We start from the raw sequence: 21,062 nt of genomic DNA, 5'->3' as shown, positions 1-21,062 counted from the left end.
GTCGAGTCCCACGCCTTGACGAGGTCACCAAACCTCCTCGCGTGGCCCCCGTCACGTTCCGCCTCGGTGGGACTGACCCATTTCGCACGAAGGGCGGAGGCCGCGGTTACAGCGGCCCCCGCGGCCCCCCGCACAGCGGCGGTGCGGAGGCCCTCATCCAGCGGTGGATCGATCATCAACATCGGCGCTGCTCTACCGCCAGCCGCGTGTCACGGGGGGTCGTGGGGGGCCCTCTCGACCCCCAGGCCGATGGGGGCGCCACTCACCGCGGCTTGGCAGCTGCTGCCGCCGCCGCTGGGTGGCACCGCAGAGACGCCGCGGCTGCCGGAGTCGCTGGCTCGGCGGCGGGAGCGGGGGGACGTCGACGCCCAAACCCACCCGTCAATCAACACCTCCCACCACCACCTACCCCCCCCCCACCATCCACCCACCGCCCCCACCACGCGCTTCGAGGAGTCGTCCCCGTTCGTGCGGACGAACTGCGCGCTTCTTCTTGCCGAACCTTCGGGGGAGTAATCGGACCGCTGCAAGTCCTCGCCTGAGCCGCGGCGTTCACGCAACGCGAGGTCGCGACGACGCGGCGCTTAACATTTGGGGAACGCGTTGAGCGAAACGCGGCCCCTTCGTAACGGAGCGCGCCCATTGTAAAGGAGAGCGCCCATTGTAACGGGGCGCGCCCATTGTAACGCAGGCCGCCCATTGTAACGGAGGGCGCCCATTGTAACGGAGGGCGCCCATTGTAACGGAGCGCGCCCATTGTAACGGAGCGCGCCCATTGTAACGGAGCGCGCCCATTGTAACTCAGGGCGCCCATTGTAACGGAGGGCGCCCATTGTAACGGAGGGCGCCCATTGTAACGGAGGGCGCCCGTTGTAACGCAGGGCGCCCATTGTAACGGAGGGCGCCCATTGTAACGGAGCGCGCCCATTGTAACGCAGGGCGCCCATTGTAACGGAGGGCGCCCATTGTAACGGAGGGCGCCCATTGTAACGGAGGGCGCCCATTGTAACGGAGCGCGCCCATTGTAACGCAGGGCGCCCATTGTAACGGAGGGCGCCCATTGTAACGGAGGGCGCCCATTGTAACGGAGGGCGCCCATTGTAACGGAGGGCGCCCATTGTAACGCAGGGCGCCCATTGTAACTGAGGGCGCCCATTGTAACGGCGGGCGCCCATTGTAACAGAGGGTGCCCATTGTAACGAAGGGCCCCCGTTATAACGGAGGGCGCCCGCGTGATATTGGAACCGGTCCTTGGGTCTCCTAAATTCACCATCTCGCACTGGCCAACGTGGTGAAGTATGGCTCAACGACCAAGCAGCATGACCGACACGGCTTATCGCAGTCATTGTCAGCTGCAGAATCATCATCAGCAGCATTTCATAATATAATCCACAGCCTTCTTTGTCAATCAACTGCTGGATGGATTAAAGCTTACTCACGCTGTGTCCGTCATGGAGACTTTTCGCCCATGCTTCACCCCAAGTTGCTGACGTGGGAGGAGTGGAGGCTTGGGGACCGGTTCAGGTATCACATCGCTGCGCCACGGACGTTAGCCGTGGGCGGGAATCCAACTCATGTTCGGCCGGGTTCCTAGCGCCGTGCGCTAACCACCGCGCCACCACTCCCCCCCCCTCCCTCCCTCCATTGAATAAAACATAACATAAATATACAATTAGACGGAGATTTGTGCAAATTAATTGGCAGGGAAACGAACCGGAATCCACCCAAGAGCCCCCCCCCCTCCACTCTCTCCCTGTGATGATGTACGGATTGTACGGGGTAATTGCGAGCGTTGTGAATTACATTCCCTCTCCGTTATCGCAGCGTTCGTGTGTCGACACGCGGCACGACAGGCCCTCAAATCTAAGCGCGCTTCAAATCGCAGTCACATCCAACACAGATGGTGTGACCCGTCTCCACGAGACCCAGGGTTCGTAACTCTCTCTCTCTCCCTTTCTCCCCCTTTCTCTTTCTCCATCTCTCTCCCGTGGTGCTGCACTCCGCAGTGTCACTGCACTCGCTCGCTCAATGCTTGCATCTTTCACTCGCTCAATTATCCCACCCACCCATCCACTCAACTCACTCGCTCACACACATACACACCTATTAACACACCCACTCATCTATTCATCCACTCTCACACCCACATACTCTCACTCAATCGCCCACCTACCCACTCACTCACCCACCCACTCACTCACCCACCGACTCACTCACTCACCAACCCACCTACCCACTCACTCACCCACCCACCCACCCACTCACTCACTCACCCACCTACCCACTCACTCACCCACCTACTCACTCACTCACTCACCTACCCACTCACTCACCCACCTACCCACTCACTCACTCACCCACCTACCCACTCACCCACCTATCTACCCACTCACCCACCTACACACTCACTCTACCATTTCACTCAAACCTCGCGACCGCCGCGGCGTAAAGAGGCCCTCATCCAGCAGTGGATTATCTAAAGGGCTCAATAACAACCCGGCCGCCTTTGTCTCCCTAGTGGCGATGTTTGCACACCGCACCAGGTGTCTCGTTTGAGGCTGAGTCGACCTAGACGCACACGCGCATGCACGGGTCGTGCGCGAGTCACGGTGAGGCCGGGTAAAGGGGCGGCCCTGCAATGACATGCTCCTTCCACTGCTGGCGGGAAGAGCGTCACAGCGGCTGTCTCGAGTCGTGGCGGTGTGTTTGGCCTACTCTTCCACCCTGGGCAGGCGTCTTGCAAACAGTACGAGTACCCACTATCACCCTACCAGTGACGTCTGTGGGATGTGTGTACTCAGTGTGTACGTATGGGATGTGTGTGCTCTGTGTGTATATATGGGGTGTGTGTACTCTGTGTGTATGTATGTACTCTGTGTGTACTCTGTGTGTACTCTGCGTGTACTCTGTGTGTACTCTGTGTATATGTATGTGTGTACTCTGTGTGTACTCTGCGTGTACTCTGTGTGTACTCTGTGTGTATGTATGTGTGTACTCTGTGTGTACTCTGTGTGTACGTATGGGGTGTGTGTGCTCTGTGTGTACGTATGGAATGTGTGTACTCTGTGTGTACTCTGTATGTATGGATTGAAACCAGATACTGCTCTCACAGCCACTTGGCTCATCTGTCTTGAAATTCGAGTGCAAACAAACAAAGATCCCCCGTATAGCCTTCACACACTGTTGGGGCAAGTGCTGGGGGGGGGGGTTCGCATGGCTGTCATCACGCCCGGCCGCCTTTGTCTCCCTAGTGGCGTTAGACGTCCACACCATCCATCGTACCAGATATCCATCTCGGGGTGATGTGAGCCGTGGGCGGAACTCAAAATCGAGTCGCCGGGTTCGTGGCGCAGCGCGCTAATCACACGCGCTGCTGTTCACACCCACACTCTGACACACACAAAGACAAAGCTCTCCCGTATAGCCTTGCTCTTCTTTTGGGGCAAAGCGCTGTTAGCGAGCACCTTTGAAGGGCGGCACGGCACACGAGCGGGTGGGTGGCCAACACCACACCCGGCCGCCTTTGTCTCCCTCCAGTGGTGAGGTTTACTACACACCGCACCAGGTACTTATTTGAGGCTGAGTCGACCTCAGAGAGGCCCAGGACCGGTTCAGATAATCGTCACCGGTGTTGGTGGCCGTGAGCGGGAATCGAACTCGGGTCGCCGGGTTCGTAGCGCAGCGCGCTGACCGCTGCACTACCGCGTACACAAAGACAAAGACTCCCCCCCACCCCGTATAGCCTTAGCAGACTGTCGGGGCAAGTGCTGTTAGCGAGTAGCACCTATGAAGGCCGGCACGGCACACGTCACTCACACCTAGATACACAACACACTGAGCCTCCCTCCTCCACGAACACCTCCCTCCATTCTCAATCAACCAAGCAATATTTTTTCTCGCAAGGGAAGCCCCCTGGGTTCCCAGTCGGCTCTCCGTTCTCATCTGTAGCGCACCAGGCGTGGACGGATCGCGGATTATTATGGCCAACCAATAATAACAACAACCACAAGAACGCAATTACCATTTGTGTGGTCACGATGTCGCGTGATTGCCTCGCCAATTAAAAGTGTCCTGCATCACATGTCACGGCGACATGGCTCTTCAATTCACGACTTTTTATTTCATCAGGCAAGGCCCACTGTGCTAGGCGGCTCTTCTCGAGAAGCGACCTGGCCACGCAGATGAACACGTTGTCCTGCTGCTGCGGAGGGAGCTGGTAGGAACGTTGGGTTGCTCGGTCAATGGCCTGCAGGGTCAACGGCGGCGTGGTGTATTCCGCAAATATGCCCGACTGTGAGGGCGGGCACAAGCCGGCGTGAGTAGGTTAAACGTTGAGTTTTATAAGGGCACCACGGGGTGACCAGCCCCTCCCCACCCAGCCACATCCCTCCCACCCCCCACCCAGCCCCACCCTCCCCACCCAGCTCCTCCTCACCCTCTCCACCCAGCCCCTCCCTGCACGACGGACGGACGGACACAATAATCCCCTGTGGGCTGGTGTAACCAGGAGGTTCCGACCAGTATAACTCAACGAAGTAGCTTATCATGTTGGAAAGTTATAGCAGCAACCAAAGACTCTAAACGCGTGGTGATGTTGATTCTAAATGTGGAGGGAAAACCCGGAGGACCCGGAGATAAATCCACGCGACCACGGGGAGAGTGACACACAAACTCCAAATATACAGCAGCGTCAGGGTCGAGATTGAACCCACGACCTCCTGCATACCGGGCGAGGTAGTCAACATCTCGCTACTGTGGCACCTCAACAATTGCCGCGCCCTGCGGTGTCCCGGCAATCGTTGTCTTTTAATGCCTCGACCAATATCGTGCAGAGTGAATGTTGGGGTTGTTTTTGTTGAGATCGCGTTGATGTGAATGATGCCGTCAAACCATCCACACACCGTGCCGATGAGTTACCCCCTCGGCACAGCGATGTGTGGGTGATTAACTCACAGACACGTTCTGTTTACGTGACAACCCTTACTAATTGGCTGTGTCGGGGTGGTGGTGGCGGGTTGCACGACACATTTGATATCCACGCGATCTCACCCAACAAAAACAACCCCACCTCTTGATCGCGTTTCTCTCTCCTTGCAAAAGCCGCCGGGGTCTCTTTGAACCGGGAGATTTCCCCGCTCCACGACGGGCCACTGTTTGCCCAATCCCGCTAATGAAGGAGCGCGCCAGGGAACTCGAGAACCGGAGAAAACCCGGCACCGGCTCTGCATACTTCATCCGAGGGTCTATCGGGTGTCGCACTGCGAGCCATCCTCTATCCGCTGCTGGAGGGGAACACACAGCTTCGCCCCGTCGGGTAAATGTTTCACGGGGAGTTGGGTTTCCGAGGGCGCGACCCCCAGGATAAGTGGGCCGGGGGGCGGGGTGTGGGGGGCTGGGGGCTGGGGGAGAGTTGGTGGGGGTGGTGGGGTGTCAAGCCAGGGCAGGGCAGTGGATGAGTGGGCAGCTGTTGACCCGGGGAGGTTGAAACAAATTACACGAATAAATGTACGGTGTAGGTGAATGAATAAAAAAGAACGAGGTACGCGAATTAATATTTTGATGAAACGATGACATTCACAAACCCCACGTGTGAAACCACGAACAAATGGGTACGATTGAATGAATGATAACTAACATGAATACGTTGTTGAATTAAAAGTACTGTATATATATTGAAGTACGGGAATGAATAAATGAATGAATGCGCTCACAACGCGTGACCCGTCGCGGTTGATGATGTCTCCTCGCGGCCGGACCGCGCGCTCCGCTAATGGGCCGGCCAATTCCAATTCATTAGCGAGCAGCCCGAACGGGGAGAGCTCAATACTCTCTCTCTCCCTCTCTCTCCCTCTCTCTCCCTCTCTCTTCCCTTTCTTTCTCCTCTCTCCCCCTCTCCTCTCTCCCCTCTCTCCTGTTTTTTTTAGGTTTCTTAATTTATTTAAAAATCTCAAGTACAGCCCCGGATGAATTACGCATCAGAAGTCTCAGGATGAATACCAAAACAAACCACGTGAAACACTCCTGACAATTACCCAACAATCGTATATTCACACCGTCACCACGCACGGTGTAACGATCTCTGTGACTGACACGGCGTGGAGTGGACTTCATCCGGCAGTGGATTGCCAAAGGGGCTTTCTGTACATCAGTTTCACACGTAAAATACAACAAAAACCCACAAAGATGTAGCGCATAACAGAACCCACATTATAATTACTGTAGCCACTAGAATCTATCCAAGTACGGCAAACTATATACACACAATCTTATACACGTGTTGTTATGCAGGTATCGGCGACTGAACGCCACACGCCTTACTGAACCGTGGATGGTTTTCGATGCAATCCTATCCTGTTTGGTTCACTCTCAGTGTGCAGACATGAGCCATAATATTTACATGAGCTTACTGATAGGTAAATATTGGTCAAGGCACATTGACTCAGGGGGGACGACTGACCTGTGCGAGAGACTTATGCATTCGCTCGACCCACACACCCCAGCAATGCCCCCCCCCCCTCCTCATCCACCTCCCAGAAGCCCGGCACAGTCCCGTGACGGTACACATCTCCCCCCACGACAGGTTAAGAGGTTAAGAAGTTAAGAGGTTAAGAGGTTAAGAGGAGGCAGACACGCATCATGATGATGATGTGTGTAGCTCCTTCGTCAATTTACTGCCGGATGAAGGCCTCCCTCCCCCACGTCATATCTGCTTTGTCTTTAGTTTGTTTCCCTTGCTCACCCCACACCTCCGATGAGCACGGTCGGCTACTTACGGTGGTGCGAAATGCGTCCAACACGCATCCCAACACATTCCTGCGGAGGGAGCTGGTAGGAACGTTGGGTTGCTCGGTCAATGGCCAGAGTCAACGGCGGCGTGGTGTATTCCGCAAGTATGGCCGACTGTGAGGGCGGGCACAAGCCGGCGTGAGTAGGTTAAACGTTGAGTTTTATAAGGGCACCACGGGGTGACCAGCCCTTCCTCACCCAGCCCCTCCCCACCCTCCCCTCCCCACCCAGCCCCTCCCCACCCAGCCTTTCCCTACCCTCCCCACCCAGCCCCTCCCCACCCAGCCCCACCCCTCCCATTTTTGGATGCACGACGGACGGACACACTAATCCCCTGTGGGCTGGTGGAACCAGGTGGTTCCTAGCAGTAACATACATGTAGCGCTATCTCCTTCCTTCTCTGGTACACGAGAGAGACGTCATCGGTCATGGTGGCTCCCCAACCGCACTTCTCCACACTCGTCAGGGTGGCTTGGTGGAGCGGAGGGGCCCACCAGGACTGGTCCGCATGTTACTCGCAGCGAGGCGACAGAATATGCAAGAGATAGAGGCGACGGAAATGAAGACAACAGAGATACAGATGAGACAGCTGTGGCGGGACGAGCAGGAGACGAGACAAAGAATGTGTCAAATGAAAGATGAGACAAATTAACTTTTGATGTTTATTGAAATATATTTTTCTGACTTTTTGCTTTGTCCCTATATTTTTCCTGAATCCAGAGCCCACTGCACATCAACTTTATTGCTGAATTTGCCCGTGTCGAGCGCCACCGCCGATTATTCCACAACGGGAATCGAACTTGAGTTGCCCTGTGCGTGGGGACATGCATTACTGCTCACCGATTTCCCAGGGTGTCAAATGCCCGCCAGTAATGGTCAACGCTCTCTTTTACTCGCGGCTTTTACACTTCTTTTATATCCCACCCCACCCTGCCCCTCAGCAAAATTTGCGTCACAGAGTAAATTCACCCGTCGTCAGACGAGCAGCCACCGTTTACACGATGATTTCTGTTTGTTAAAGCAAACAACTGACCCGCGAGAAGCTCTGTGTGTGTATCCTGGTTTGCGTGCTTTTAAAATGTTAACTTAAACAAATACACCCAACAACTGACTTCTTAACAGCAACACACCGATTTTTGCCTCGTAAAACACGCCACGATTTAAAGCACCACCCACAGCAATCCCGCCGATAGTTTGTTTTGACGCTAATAATTTAGATCAATCCACTACGGGGTTCAATCCACTCCTCGGTGAATGTGGTTTGCCAAAAAAAATGATCATTTCCACAAAAACAGCATTTCTGACCGTTCCGAGGGGAAACTGAGCACCGTTACCCAACGACCAATGACCGAGATGACAAACGAGCGGACGAACTAACGAACAAACAGTTTTCAAGTGTATTTATGAGTTATAGCCCTGTGAGCCATTCGGCTCTTGAATCGGGTGCAACCGAAACAAACAAAAAACAAAAACATGAACAAGAAAACATCTTCAAGTGACTACGTGACTAAGTGCAAACTGAAAATCCAGGAAAAAAAACCCAGCAAAAATTCCAGAAAAAAGCACCGTACACCAACGCTGTGTGCAAAATCCCAGTGGGATGCAAGTCAAACAACAACAACAAGCACAAGACAACTTAGATTAAGGCCATCAATCTAACTCCGTACTACTACAACAAACAAACATGGCCAAACCAGAAAACATTTTCGAAATCACCAAAATAAATCCATAAAAGCAATGTAACAGTGATCATAGGAACTGTGACCGAATTTTCACAATAAACGACATAAACAACATGTACCACCAAACCCGGCAGCCGTAGAACGAGCGCAGTCGAAACGCATCCGACGGGAGCGACCGCCTCGACTTCGACTCGTGGCCCTGGCGGACGGTGGCCAGCAGAGCGTCCTGGTCAGCCCGGTAGCCCAAGCGCCGCCAGACAGCGCCCAGGCGCTGCAGCTCCTTGCCGGACGTGAGGCCCAGCCGGCGGAGGTCGTGGCCGCTCACGGGGAAGGCCGGCGGCCTCCGACCATCCAGCTCGACGTCGGGCCCCGCCTCGCCCAGGGAGCTTAGCAGCGGCTCGCTCGCGCGCGCCGTCGCCTCCCCGTGCGGTGACGAAGGCCGTGATGGAGCCGAGCGGGGTCGTCTCCGTCAGCGTCGGGCCGCAGCTCCCCGCGGAGCTTGTCGACGAACGCCGCCAGGTTGCGCTCGTCCTTGGAGAGGCGGAGACGCGCGTCCAGCCGGCCCACGTCGTCGGCGCAGCGCAGGGGCGCCGACAGGAGCGTGACGGGGCGCGGGCTACGTTCCCGGCGCACGGCAGTCATGTGTGTGGTGCCACGCCGAGCTCGTAGATGAGAGCGAAGAGGGGTCTCGCGTGGTGTCCCATGAGCGACTTCTTCAGCTCCACCCAGATGCGCTCGCCCGCGATGCCAGTCCGCCCGCCCGCGTCGCGCTCGATCGCCGCCAGCGTCTGCGGCTCGTGCACGGATCCATAAAACCTGAAATATCGCACGATGCGGAGATAATCTTCCTGGATGCTTTTATCTGGGTCTCCTACGAAGCGCACCTTCTTATTTTTCTGATCCTCCATCCCGTTGAAATATTCGTAAAGTGTCCCATCAGAGTCCGTCTGCCAGTCGGTGGTGAACTCCACCTCGGCGTGGCGGCCGTCCGTCGTCACGTCCACTCGCAGCGTCGTGATCTCAACGCTCTGCTCGTGCACCTTGCGGCGATGGTGCGAACGCCGGCCGCTGAGAACATCTCCTTCATCTGTGCCGGGGTGGCGGACGTGGCCGAGTCGATGTCCTGAGGTCGTTTGCCGCTCAGCAAGTCCCGCACGGCGCCACCCGCAAATCCGCAGCTCGTGCCGGTGCTCCGAAATCAGCGCGGCAATGGCTTTGAGGCCATCAGTGAAGAGGCACTGGAGCTCGCTGGTGCCCAGCCTCATGGCGCGGCCCTCCACCCGGGAATGCAGCGTCCTGAAGGCAGCACGAGTCGGCTCCACAACATCCGCTGCACGCGGCGGCTGGGTCCAGTGAACTTACTCCTCCCCAGGCTCACCAGCGTCGCGATGCAACCTTGAAAACGCCCGACGGCTGGCGACGAGACGCTCTTCGAGGGCGTTGTCGCACTGCATGGGCCGACGCTCTAAACGTTTCGCATCACTGCGACATCTCTGCCACCGAACCTGTAAGGGACGGGGCGAAGGGGGGGGGGGGTATACAATCGACAGGTATGCCCCCCCAAACCTCCCAACACCGACATCTATGCACTACCCCCCCCGCAACCTGGACCCAGCATAGCCCCCCCCCCCACCGGGATTTAGTCTGCACAGAAATCACGCAGGGACCTCCGGTCCCCCAGTAATCCTGTAGACCCAACCCTACTGCACACTCGTGCACCGTGACCCCCAGAACCCTCGAACAGAGCCCCCCCCCCCCCGATCCACACACACAGACAGAGAGCCCCCCACCCCCGCCCCCTTCCCCCCAGGGGTGTGGGGTGCGGCGAGGTGGTGAGCCGGCACGAGGCCACGGCGAGGCAACGAGCTCAAGAGGCGGCCCGCACAGACAGGTTCACGAACTCACTCGCAGCAGCAGCAGCACTGCGCGTTATCAACAACAACAACAACAACGTAACACGAACAGCAATTACCCTTCATTGGCCGTCACGGGTGCCACGCTCAGGACAACTTGGAGTGGCCACCTCAAAGCCCGGCAGCACGCGGCGCTGGAAGCGCTCGCCGGAGGGTGCCAAGAGCCGAGGAGGGTGCCCGGGGAGCTGCCGTGCGCGTGCCTCGGTGCCACGTGGGACGCGTCTTCTTCCAACGACAACACAAATGCAGCAGCGCCTTTAATTATCGCGAACGATTGATCGATCCCCTTCCGAATCGCATTGACCAGGTGATGACGACGTCACACGTCAAGCTCCGTGTGACGTCACGCTCCGTGTGACGTCACACGCAGCGTGACGTGTGACGCCATCGCCTTGGCCGAAGAGGCTTACCACGTTGATCGCCGTGGTTTTATTACCCAAATTATTTTAATCGGTGCGCGGTTTTAACTCTAGGTTTAACTCTAGGAGAGAAGGCCTCGAATAGCAACACGACTTTAAAACTCAAATGTCATCGATGTACTTCGCTGGACTCTCTATGTGCTGTGGAGAAGGGACATGAATCGAAACGTGTTTTTTCCAGCTTTTTTTGTTATTGACAAACACGTCGGAGCTACTGTTGTTGTTGTTGTTCTCTGTGCACCACTGCAAACGGATGAGAAGCAGCAGCAGCAGCGGCCAAATACATTGCCGAATATCTTATCGGATCATCTTCATGCCGCTAATTGTGGCTGAACACATCTTAAAAAATACAAACTCGACGTACCAGCAGCAGCAGCAGGACCCTCCGACACATTGCGCGTCGCACGCCCCAGCGACGTGCCTCTCCCAGGCAGATCATCATCATCATCATCTTCTGCAATGAATAGCACGATTAAACAGGGAGGAATCAGTTTAATGCGCTCAGGGGTGAATGCGCTGCGTGCCACGTTTCACCTCGTCAAGAGCGAGTTGAGAGACCCCGTGGGGGAGGTGGTGGGGGGCTATGCTTTGTGCGCTCTTGGCCATTGGTGATGAGCTTACAGCCCCAGCGCAGGACCCGCGCGCATACAGATTAGCACCGGAGACTTCAGGTACCATCACGCGCTCAGTGTGGATTACCCGGGGCTACGCAGCGGGGTGGGGGCTCAGGTGTGTGGGGTGTGGGGGGGACTGGTGAAGAAGGCAACCGCTTGACAGTAGCGGACTCCGTGACATTACTACGGTCGCTTCTGTCTTCTTATTCTTCTTGCGTACGGCTGCTGCTGCTGTAGACGCAAAGCAGCCACCTACAGTGACGCATTCAGGCGATGAAGCCAGCAGCTTGCGGGTGACGTCATCACGCAGATGTTCCCTGTGACGTCACTGCACCCGCGTGCCAGCCGTGCGGAGAGGATTCGAGGCAGGAGAGCAGCCAGCAAAACTCGTAGATCGGATGCAATGATCATGTAGAGTCGTGTACTGGATGGGTTTTGCGTCGAATTCTAATCTAGCCGAGAGTGTGGGGGGCCCTTGCACTGTGCTGTGCCAGCCCCCCATGTACTCGACTCGTCCTGATTAATGGTGGGAGGGGGGGGCAATCAGGGGGAGGTAGGCCAGAGAATAATAGCGCCGGGAGAACAATCGCTTTGTTCTCTAGCGTAGGGGGGAAGGGGGAGGGGTCAAAGTAAAAGGGGGGTGGGGTGTTTTTTAACACCCAGCAGCAGCGGCAGCAGCCGGGGGCTTTCGCGACCAATATCATCCATGACAGAGGTTGTTTGGGTCAGATCGCCCGGCTAGAAATGTGTCGTTAAACCCGGCGCCACCCGACACAGCCGATTAGTAAGGGTTGTCACGGAATTGGCACGTTTCGTGACACGCCTTGACAATCGGCTGTGTCGGGTGGTGGCGGGTTTAACGACGCATTCATATTTACGCGATCTCACCCAAAAACCTCTATTGTGGTGGGGGGGGGTGTGTAATATTGGGGTGCCCCCCCCCCCCGGCTTGAATGGCGGAGGTTGTGGAGGGTAAGCCGTGGGGGTCGCCCTTAGGGCGAGTGTCACTCCCGCCGGGACCCTGAGGGGTTTCATATCCCCTTCCAGGCATTCCCGTCTGGTTGACTCAACGCAGGAGCCGCATCAGGAGAGAGACCCCCCCCCCCACACACACGTGGCATCGAACTCATTTCATTCCCCCTTGTACCACCGTTCACCAGCTGTGTGGGATTTGTGATGTTCTTTCACTGCAGGAGAGATTTGTCTTCCTGGCAAATCGCGTTCAGGGTCTGGAGCAGGGCTTGCTGGCGATCCGATATCTTTACTGGCTTCAGATCGCCCCCCCCCCCCCACGGTGTCTCCTCTTAATCGATGTCCGATAGGTTCGTGGCGCATAATAAAACCACAATGCGTCACATCTCGCGGTGAGGTTTCGCAATGTCTGGCAAGGTCAGAATACGTGGGAAGAACGGAGAGTTGTGCCTGGGGGTGCATCTGGGGCAATCCCCACCATCATAGATCCACGCGCACTGTCTTACAGCCAAGCCTGACTGCTGACGAGACGCTGAATGTTAGAACCGGTCCAGAGTTTTACCGACGTTGAATCAATTATTGCTCCTACGAAATTTCCCCTCCCAGGAAGAAGACGCTGATGGCGTGCGTAGAAACACAAACGTGCGTTTTACGTGCGGGGACGAGATATGGGAAGAATGAGTGACTATTATCTGCTTAGTTATTAAGCGTGGTGAAGTATGGTCAAACGACCCCCACGAACGAGGCCTACGTCCATCAGCATGGGAGTCAAAGAGGTCTGTTTGAAAACGACGTGGGACACAACAACAGCAACAGGAGCCACACGCGATGGAGGCGTGGAGGAGGGGAGGGCTGGGGGAGGTGGTGGTGGTGGGGGTTGCCAATGAGAGGCCCATGCCCTCCCGGCCCATCTGCTCCTGTTTCACCTGCACGCTCAGTCTCCATGCCCCGTATTTAACCGTGCGGGTGAGAGGAGCATGGAAACCCCACCTCCAGATTAGCACGGTCGGCTACGTACGGTGCGAAAGAGGTTCAACATAATACCAATAGACGTCATTCCACCATTAAGTGGCGGTGACGTCACCACGTCGCCTGTGCCAGGCCAGGTGCACTTTGAGGCCACGTGAATTGTCGAAGGCTCGCTGCTGACAGGATGAGGTCTCGGGACAGACCCAGCAGGTGCCATGGGTTGGCTGACTGAGATGACTGGTCGATGCACACCAGGTGTACTCCTCTACTGTGCCAGGCTAGGTGCAGGTCTCGGGACAGATCCAGCAGGTGCCATGGGTTGGCTGACTGAGATGACCGGTCGATGCACCGTCAGCTGTGCCAACTTGCCGCATCTTCGCCACCGGCGCTCCACTCGTGAGCATCGCTCCTCTGCCCTCCGTTGTTGCTGGAGGGCGACTGCTTCAAACTGCCCCATGAGCGTCCTTCACGAGTCTCCTCTGGCCACACTTAACATAATTGCGATGTTTACACACCGCACCAGGTACTCATTTGAGGCTAAGTCTACCTAGGGGAGGCCCAGGCCCGATTCAGATAATCGTCATTGATGTTGGCCATGAGAGCGGGTATCGAACTCTGGTCGCCAGGTTCGTAGCGCAGAGCGCTAACCGCTAACACTATACACACATACACACACATACACACACATACATACACACATACACACACACATACACACACATACACACACACATATACACACACATACACACACATACACACACACATACACACACACATACACACATACACACACACATACACACACATACACACACATACATACACACATACACACACATACACACACACATACACACACACATACACACATACATACACATACATACACACATACACACACATACATACACACATACACACACACACACATACACACACATACACACACATACACACACATACACACACACATACACACATACACACACACATACACACACACATACACACACATACATACACACATATACACACACACATACACACACACATACACACACACACATACACACACATACATACACACACATACACACACATACACACACACACATACACACACACATACACACACATACACACACATACACACACACATACACACACATACACACATACACACACACATACACACACATACACACACACATACACACATATACATGGACACACTCGTCCACTCGCACGCGACATCACGGCACATGGGTTTTGTGGCGGGGTGCGTTCTGCGGTAATGGAGCGGTTTGCGCGCTGTGCCCCCCCCCCCACTCTGGGCTGTGCCCACCCCCCCACTCTGGGCTGTGCCGCACCCCCCCCCCCCCTGGGCTGTGCCCACCCCCCACGCTGGGCTGTGCCCCCGCCCACTCTGGGCTGTGCCCATCCCCCCACTCTGGGCTGTGCCCCCCCCCCACTTTGGGCTGTGCCCATCCCCCCACTCTGAGCTGTGCCCCACCCCCCCCCACGCTGGGCTGTGCCCCCCCCCCCCCCACTCTGGGCTGTGACCCCCCCCCCCCCCACGCTGGGCTGTGCCCCCCCCCCCACTCTGGGCTGTGCCCCCCCCACTCTGGGCTGTGCCCCCCCCCCCCATTTTGGGCTGTGCCCATCCCCCACGCTGGGCTGTGCCCCCCCCACGCTGGGCTGTGCCCCCCCCCACTCTGGGCTGTGCCCATCCCCCCACTCTGGGCTGTGCCCATCCCCCCACTCTGGGCTGTGCCCCCCCCCCCCCCCCACTCTGGGCTGTGCCCATCCCCCCACTCTGAGCTGTGCCCCCCCCCCACGCTGGGCTGTGCCCCCCCCACTCTGGGCTGTGCCCCCCCCCCCCCACGCTGGGCTGTGCCCCCCCCCACTCTGGGCTGTGCCCCCCCTCCCACGCTGGGCTGTGCCCCCCCCCTGGCTGTGCCCACCCCCCCCACTCTGGGCTGTGCCCCCCCCCCCCCACTCTGGGCTGTGCCCACCCCCCCCACTCTGGGCTGTGCCTCCCCCCCCACGCTGGGCTGTGCCCCCCCCCCCCACTCTGGGCTGTGCCCACCCCCACCGTGGGCTGTGAGTGACACCCTTAATCAATGTGTAATCGGTTCAACTGAGTCGCAGACGTAGACTCCGACACACGGGGCAACTTCCCCTTAGCAGAATAACAACCTATGGTGGTGACAACCAGGCTAACTACACTAATTACTACACTAGTTACTACACTACACTAGTTACTACACTAGTTACTACACTAGTTACTACACTAGTTACTACACTAGTTACTACACTAGTTACTACGTAACTGCTGCTACAGACCGAGACCAACAGCTTGGGTCTAGGTCCATGTTTTGGAGACTCGTTGAACGTAGAACGTAGACGAAGGTTTCTTCCAGGATGAACAACAACAACAACCCCGGTCCCTCACGGGACCCGGCTTCTATTCTCTGTGGGCGTGGCCGGCTCCGCCCTTGGCCACGACCACCTTCCAGAATCCTCGGGAAGAATCTGGGTCCCAATCACGTGACCTCTCCCAGCCCCTCTGGGGGCCCCTCTGTAGACTTAACTGGTCACGTGTCCTCCCGAGTTGAGTAACCTCATCCCTCGGCCGGCACTCACACACCCTGTCCTGTAGGGTTGGCACTGCACGCAAAGCGTGGTGCCATCCAGCGCTATCAATCAGCGCTCACCGGGCCCCTCTAGGGCCGGTACTACACCCACACCACTGTGGTATCCGCGATGTCGTTACACCACACGCCGTGCCTCTCTAGGGCCGGCACTGCTCGTTGACATCCCGCGATGTCACTACATCACCCCCCCCCCCCCTCGTAGAACTCAGCCATCCCGGCTGTCAACTCCCCCTCAACAATACGACAAAGCCTCTTAGTGTGCCTCAACAAATAAATACCCCATCCCATATATACAATATATACAAAGACAAACGGGGGAAGGGGACAGAAGTACAGAACAACAATAGGCGAACACAAAGGAAGAGAGAGAAGGGAAGAGAATACAACAACACGTAGTAGCGGTAGACGCTGCCAACCCCTTATGTCGTTGCAAGAGCAGGTGCGCCTGGATGCATCTTGCAGCCTTGAGAGAAGACAAATCGTCTTGGTCGACGGCCGGCAGGACGATGTTGAGGTCCTTCGCCAACGTCATCAATCTCTCGAGGACCAGCGAGTCGACTCCGTCGTAGTCCATCTTCGGGAAGGCAGCCTTCGCTCGCGCCAATAGTGCACTATGGAAGGCGAGGGGCCTCTCGCCCTCCCCCCTCCTCCGCGCAGCTAACTTATGGCGAACGTTTGATAGCGGTTCGTAGATTGCCGCCACTTCAGCAAAGGCTTGTTGTAGCGTGGCCCTCTCCGACGGTGGGATGGTGTGAAACGCCGCCAAGGCGTCGTCGTCAAGCGCGGCGGGCAGCGCTCTCAGCGCTTCCGTCCACCCCGCCAAGTCGCAGTTCGTCTGGAACCGGCGCTTGAAGGCCACCCAGTCGCCTCCGGCGGCTGAAAATTCTTTAACAAAAGGTCGACGTCGCCTGAGGGATGGAATCTCAACATGCGAACTCGAACAAAATGGCGGCCGCATGCGCGGGCTGCGCCATGGAGCTTTCCCGCTGGCGGGAAACGGCGACGGGATGCTCGACCACGCACAGCTCCGGTGCTCTCTCCTCCACCGCTGGCTCTTCACGGTCGAGTTAAGCGACCACCGCAGCTACGGCCTCTAGGAGTTCCGCGAGGCGGGTGCGGAACGTGCGGCGCTCTTTCCCCAACGGCGGTGAGCTGTCGCTGAGATGGTCGTTGCGATGCTCCGCCGACGGCGCCTCACTCCCTTTTCTCCGGGGTCGCCATCCACGGCACTGTCTGAGGAATAATGCCTTCGTCGTCCTCGTCCTCCAACAACTTCCTGGTATGTAGTCTGCGTCGCGTAAGCATCACCTAACTCGGCCTATCTTACTGACAAAATAATGTTTGGCCACTTCCGACACCAGTTGTAATGAGTTCAACTGAGTCACAGACGTAGACTTGGAGGCAATACATTTATTCAACTCCACCACACGCGGTAACTTCCCCTTAACAGAATCACAACCTATGGTGGTGAATCCTGTCACGACCATCACTGAATGTAACACAACAACCGCCATTCGCCACTTTGTGCCAGGCTAGGTGCGCTTTAAGGCCACGTTAAGTTGTTGAACGCCCCCTGGCAGGAGGTCACGGGACAGCAGCCAGCAGGTGCCATGGGTTGACCGAGATGATTGGCCGATGCACCACCTGTGCACAACACACACTCACACACCCTCGTATGCACGGGGCACGTTTCCGTAAACAATATAACGAGCGAGAGAAGGAGGCGGGGGTCAATCACTGGAGGGCGCAAGGGCGGCGAGATGTTAACTACCTCGCCTGGTCTACAGGAGGTCGTGAGTTAGACCCTGACGCCTGTTCTATATTTGGAGTTTGCGTGTCTCTCTCACCGTGGTCGCGTAGATTTTTCTCCGGGTCTTCCGCTTTTTGCCTCCACATTTAGAATCAACATCACGCGTTCAGAGTCTTTGGCTGCTGTAAATTTCCACACGATGATAGGCCACTTCGTCGATCTATCACTTGTGATAGCCACGTGGCCTCTGAGCTACACGGCAGCTCAGTGGGGCCTCACCGGGTAAAAGATAAAAACCGAGATTAGTCGCTCACTCCGCTGGGGACCCGGTGGTGGAATCGCGCATGCGGGCGAGGAGCGCACCAGGGAGGTAGCGACCTCCCTGGCGAGGAGCGACCTCTGAACTGGTCCCGTACCCCCCTCGTCACCCCCCCCCTCGCACTGACCACCGGCGTCGTGAAGTATGGCCAAGCACCCCCTACCATCAACACGGCGCGAGCACGAAGAGTCCCCCGTGTAGCCTGAACAGATTGTTGAGGAAGGCCGGCACGGCACACAAAGGGGTGGCGATGTTTACACATCGCACGGGGGTACTCATTTGAGGTTGAGTCGACCTAGGGGGAGGCCGAGGACCGGTTCAGATAATCGTCACTGGTGTTGGCCGTGAAACGACACACACAGACGCACACCAAAACACACACACATCCAACACACACACACATCCAACACACACACACACACAGCCAACCCACACACACACATCCAACACACACACACATCCAACACACACACACACACAGCCAACCCACACACACACATCCAACACACACACACATCCAACACACACACACACATCCAACACACACATCCAACACACACACACACATCCAACACACACACACACATCCAACACACACACACACATCCAACACACACACACACATCCAACACACACACACACATCCAACACACACACATCCAACACACACACACAAGCTGCCTTCCACTTGATTCAAGGTGCGTGCTCATAGCGACCCGGGATTGCCCAGCGGCGGGGGCGAGTGGACGCACTGAGGGACGTGGGGGGGGAGTCTGTAAGGGGGGCGGGCTTTAGAGGGACAGGGTGGGCAGCGGGGGCAGCGGGAGCAGCAGGAGCCCCCCGCTCTCCCCGTGGTCCCGTGAACAGCCCCGTGTCCAGACCGCGTCACATCCATCATCGGCGCGTAACCGCAGCGACCGCAGCGATGCTCCTCCCTTCTCCTCCCTCCCGCGTCTCCCACCGCGATGCACAAGGAGCCCGCATCCAGCACAGCCCCGCCCCTCTCCATCCATTGCATTGACTCACCCCCCCCTCCCCCCAATTTATTTCTCCCCACAGACCCCCCCCCAATCACACAACACCACCTACAACACGCACGGCGTAGGTCTATTGCCGGGATCGAGATGGAGTGGTCGCGGAGCAAGGGTGGAGGAGGGAAGGGGGAGGGTGTGGATGGAGGGAGGAGAGAGAAGAGGGATTGAGGAGAGAGGAGGCAGGAGATTCATGGAGAAGAAGGTTGTGGAGGAGGGAGGAGAGAGGGACAAGGAACGAGGGATAGACGAGGGGGGGGGGTGGAGCAAAGATGAGATGAGAGAGCGGAGCTGGAAGCAGCCAGAAGGCGGCAGGGATGGTGAGATGGAGAGAAAGAGATGGGGGGAAGGAGGGAGTGAGGTGAGGGGGAGAGAGAGAGACGGAGAGACGAAGGGAGGGAGAGATCAGCCGGGTAGGAGTGGGAGGGTTAAGGACCCGCCTTCGCTCAGACACACGCAAGTACGCACGCACGCACACGCACGCACTCACACACCAGCGCGCAAGGACATCAATGCACGATGCACATAGCACGCTAACACGCCTGCGCATTACACGACGCGGGCACGCACACGCACACACCGCACACACGCGCGCACGCACACACACAGGCGCGCACGCACGCACACCGTACACACACAGGCGCGCACGCGTGCACACACACCGTACACACACACACGTGCGCACACGCACCGAGACGCACCGAGAGACATGCGGTTCGTCACCGAGCGAGCAGCGGTGACGGTCTCCTCCCTCGGTCGCTCGCAGTCGCCATCGCTTCCTTCCCGTCGCTCGTAGCTCGAACGCTGCCGAGCGTCCTCGCATGGCCGGCCGAGTCGAGTGGCAAACGCGGAGGCGGTGGCGGAGGCGAGGAGGAGGAGGGGAGGAGGAGGGCGCAGATCCACTGGACGGACGCGGCGAGCTCCACAGATTCTCACGTAGGGCGGCAAATGTCTCCTACAGTGCTCGGCTCGGCTCGATTGTGAATCTGTGCGGTAGCAGCAGCAGCGGCAGCAGCAGCAGCACCGTCAGTAGCAGCAGCAGCGGTAGCGGCTGAAGCAGTAGCAGCGTCACAACAGCAGCAGCAGCATTGTCGCCGTCATCATCATCAGCATCGTCGTCGTAATCAGCAGCGGCGGCAGTGGCAGAAGCATCATTAGCAGCAGCGGCGGCAGCTTCATCATCAGCGTCATCATCAGCAGTATCGGCATCAGTCCTCTCGTCATCAGCAGCAGCAGCACCACGATTAGCATCAACCGCAGCATCAGCAGAATCGACAACCGCTGCAGGATCATCACCACCACGGCCTATCCACTGCTGAATGAACGTCCGGCCTCCCCACGTCGTCTCCATCCCTCACGGACTCGTCCGCGTCGCCCCACATCACCACCGCCACCACCACCATCACCGCCACCACCACCTCCGCGCTACGGAATGACGATCAGCGCCGTTGCGGATTTCCGTCCAATTCTGCTTCTCCCGTCACCACCGCCGCCACCGCCGCCGCCACCGCCGCCGCCACCGCCGCCGCCACCACCACCGCCACCACCACCACCGCCACCACCATCGCCACCACCACCACCACCGCCACCACCATCGCCACCACCACCACCGCCACCACCGTTGCGTACACGGAGGGGGTAGGAAACCGCTCCGTGTCGCCGAGACGCGGACCACGTGCGCGAACACTGCACCCGCGAGGCATCCATCCAGCAGTGGACGGACCACGGGCTGAGTACGCAATGTCATGGCACGTGCACGTGGATTTGTTCATCGCTGTGCCCGTGCGTGTGTGCGTGTGCGTGTGTAGGACGCCCCGGTGAAGGAGGATTCCGACCGCTGTCCTCGCGCGCGTGAACATCGGTGAGACGCGCAGTGGCAGTGCGGCGAGGTGAGCACACGGGCAGACGAATCGTGTATTTGTCACAGGGAGACGGAGGGACGCGGGG

The 21,062-nt window shown here is 57.5% G+C and overlaps 1 protein-coding gene and 1 pseudogene across 1 annotated transcript in view; one reads left to right on the top strand and one right to left on the bottom strand.

The window, feature by feature from the left end:
• Nucleotides 1-209: 209 nt before the first annotated feature.
• Nucleotides 210-9,959, bottom strand: LOC144932943 (CCA tRNA nucleotidyltransferase 1, mitochondrial pseudogene; annotated as a pseudogene).
• A 9,196-nt stretch (nt 9,960-19,155) lies between these two features.
• Nucleotides 19,156-21,062, top strand: part of LOC144932997 (polypeptide N-acetylgalactosaminyltransferase 9-like) — a 37,666-nt gene continuing 35,759 nt past the window's right edge. Inside the window, 3 exon segments of the mRNA XM_078857419.1 lie at nt 19,156-19,575; nt 19,912-20,051; nt 20,924-21,004. The gene's annotated coding sequence lies outside the window, so the exon portion shown is untranslated.

The sequence above is a fragment of the Lampetra fluviatilis genome, chromosome 6, assembly GCF_964198595.1.
Source record: "Lampetra fluviatilis chromosome 6, kcLamFluv1.1, whole genome shotgun sequence".
Classification (NCBI taxonomy): Eukaryota; Metazoa; Chordata; class Hyperoartia; order Petromyzontiformes; family Petromyzontidae; genus Lampetra; species Lampetra fluviatilis.
This window is presented reverse-complemented; position numbering and strand designations above follow the sequence as displayed.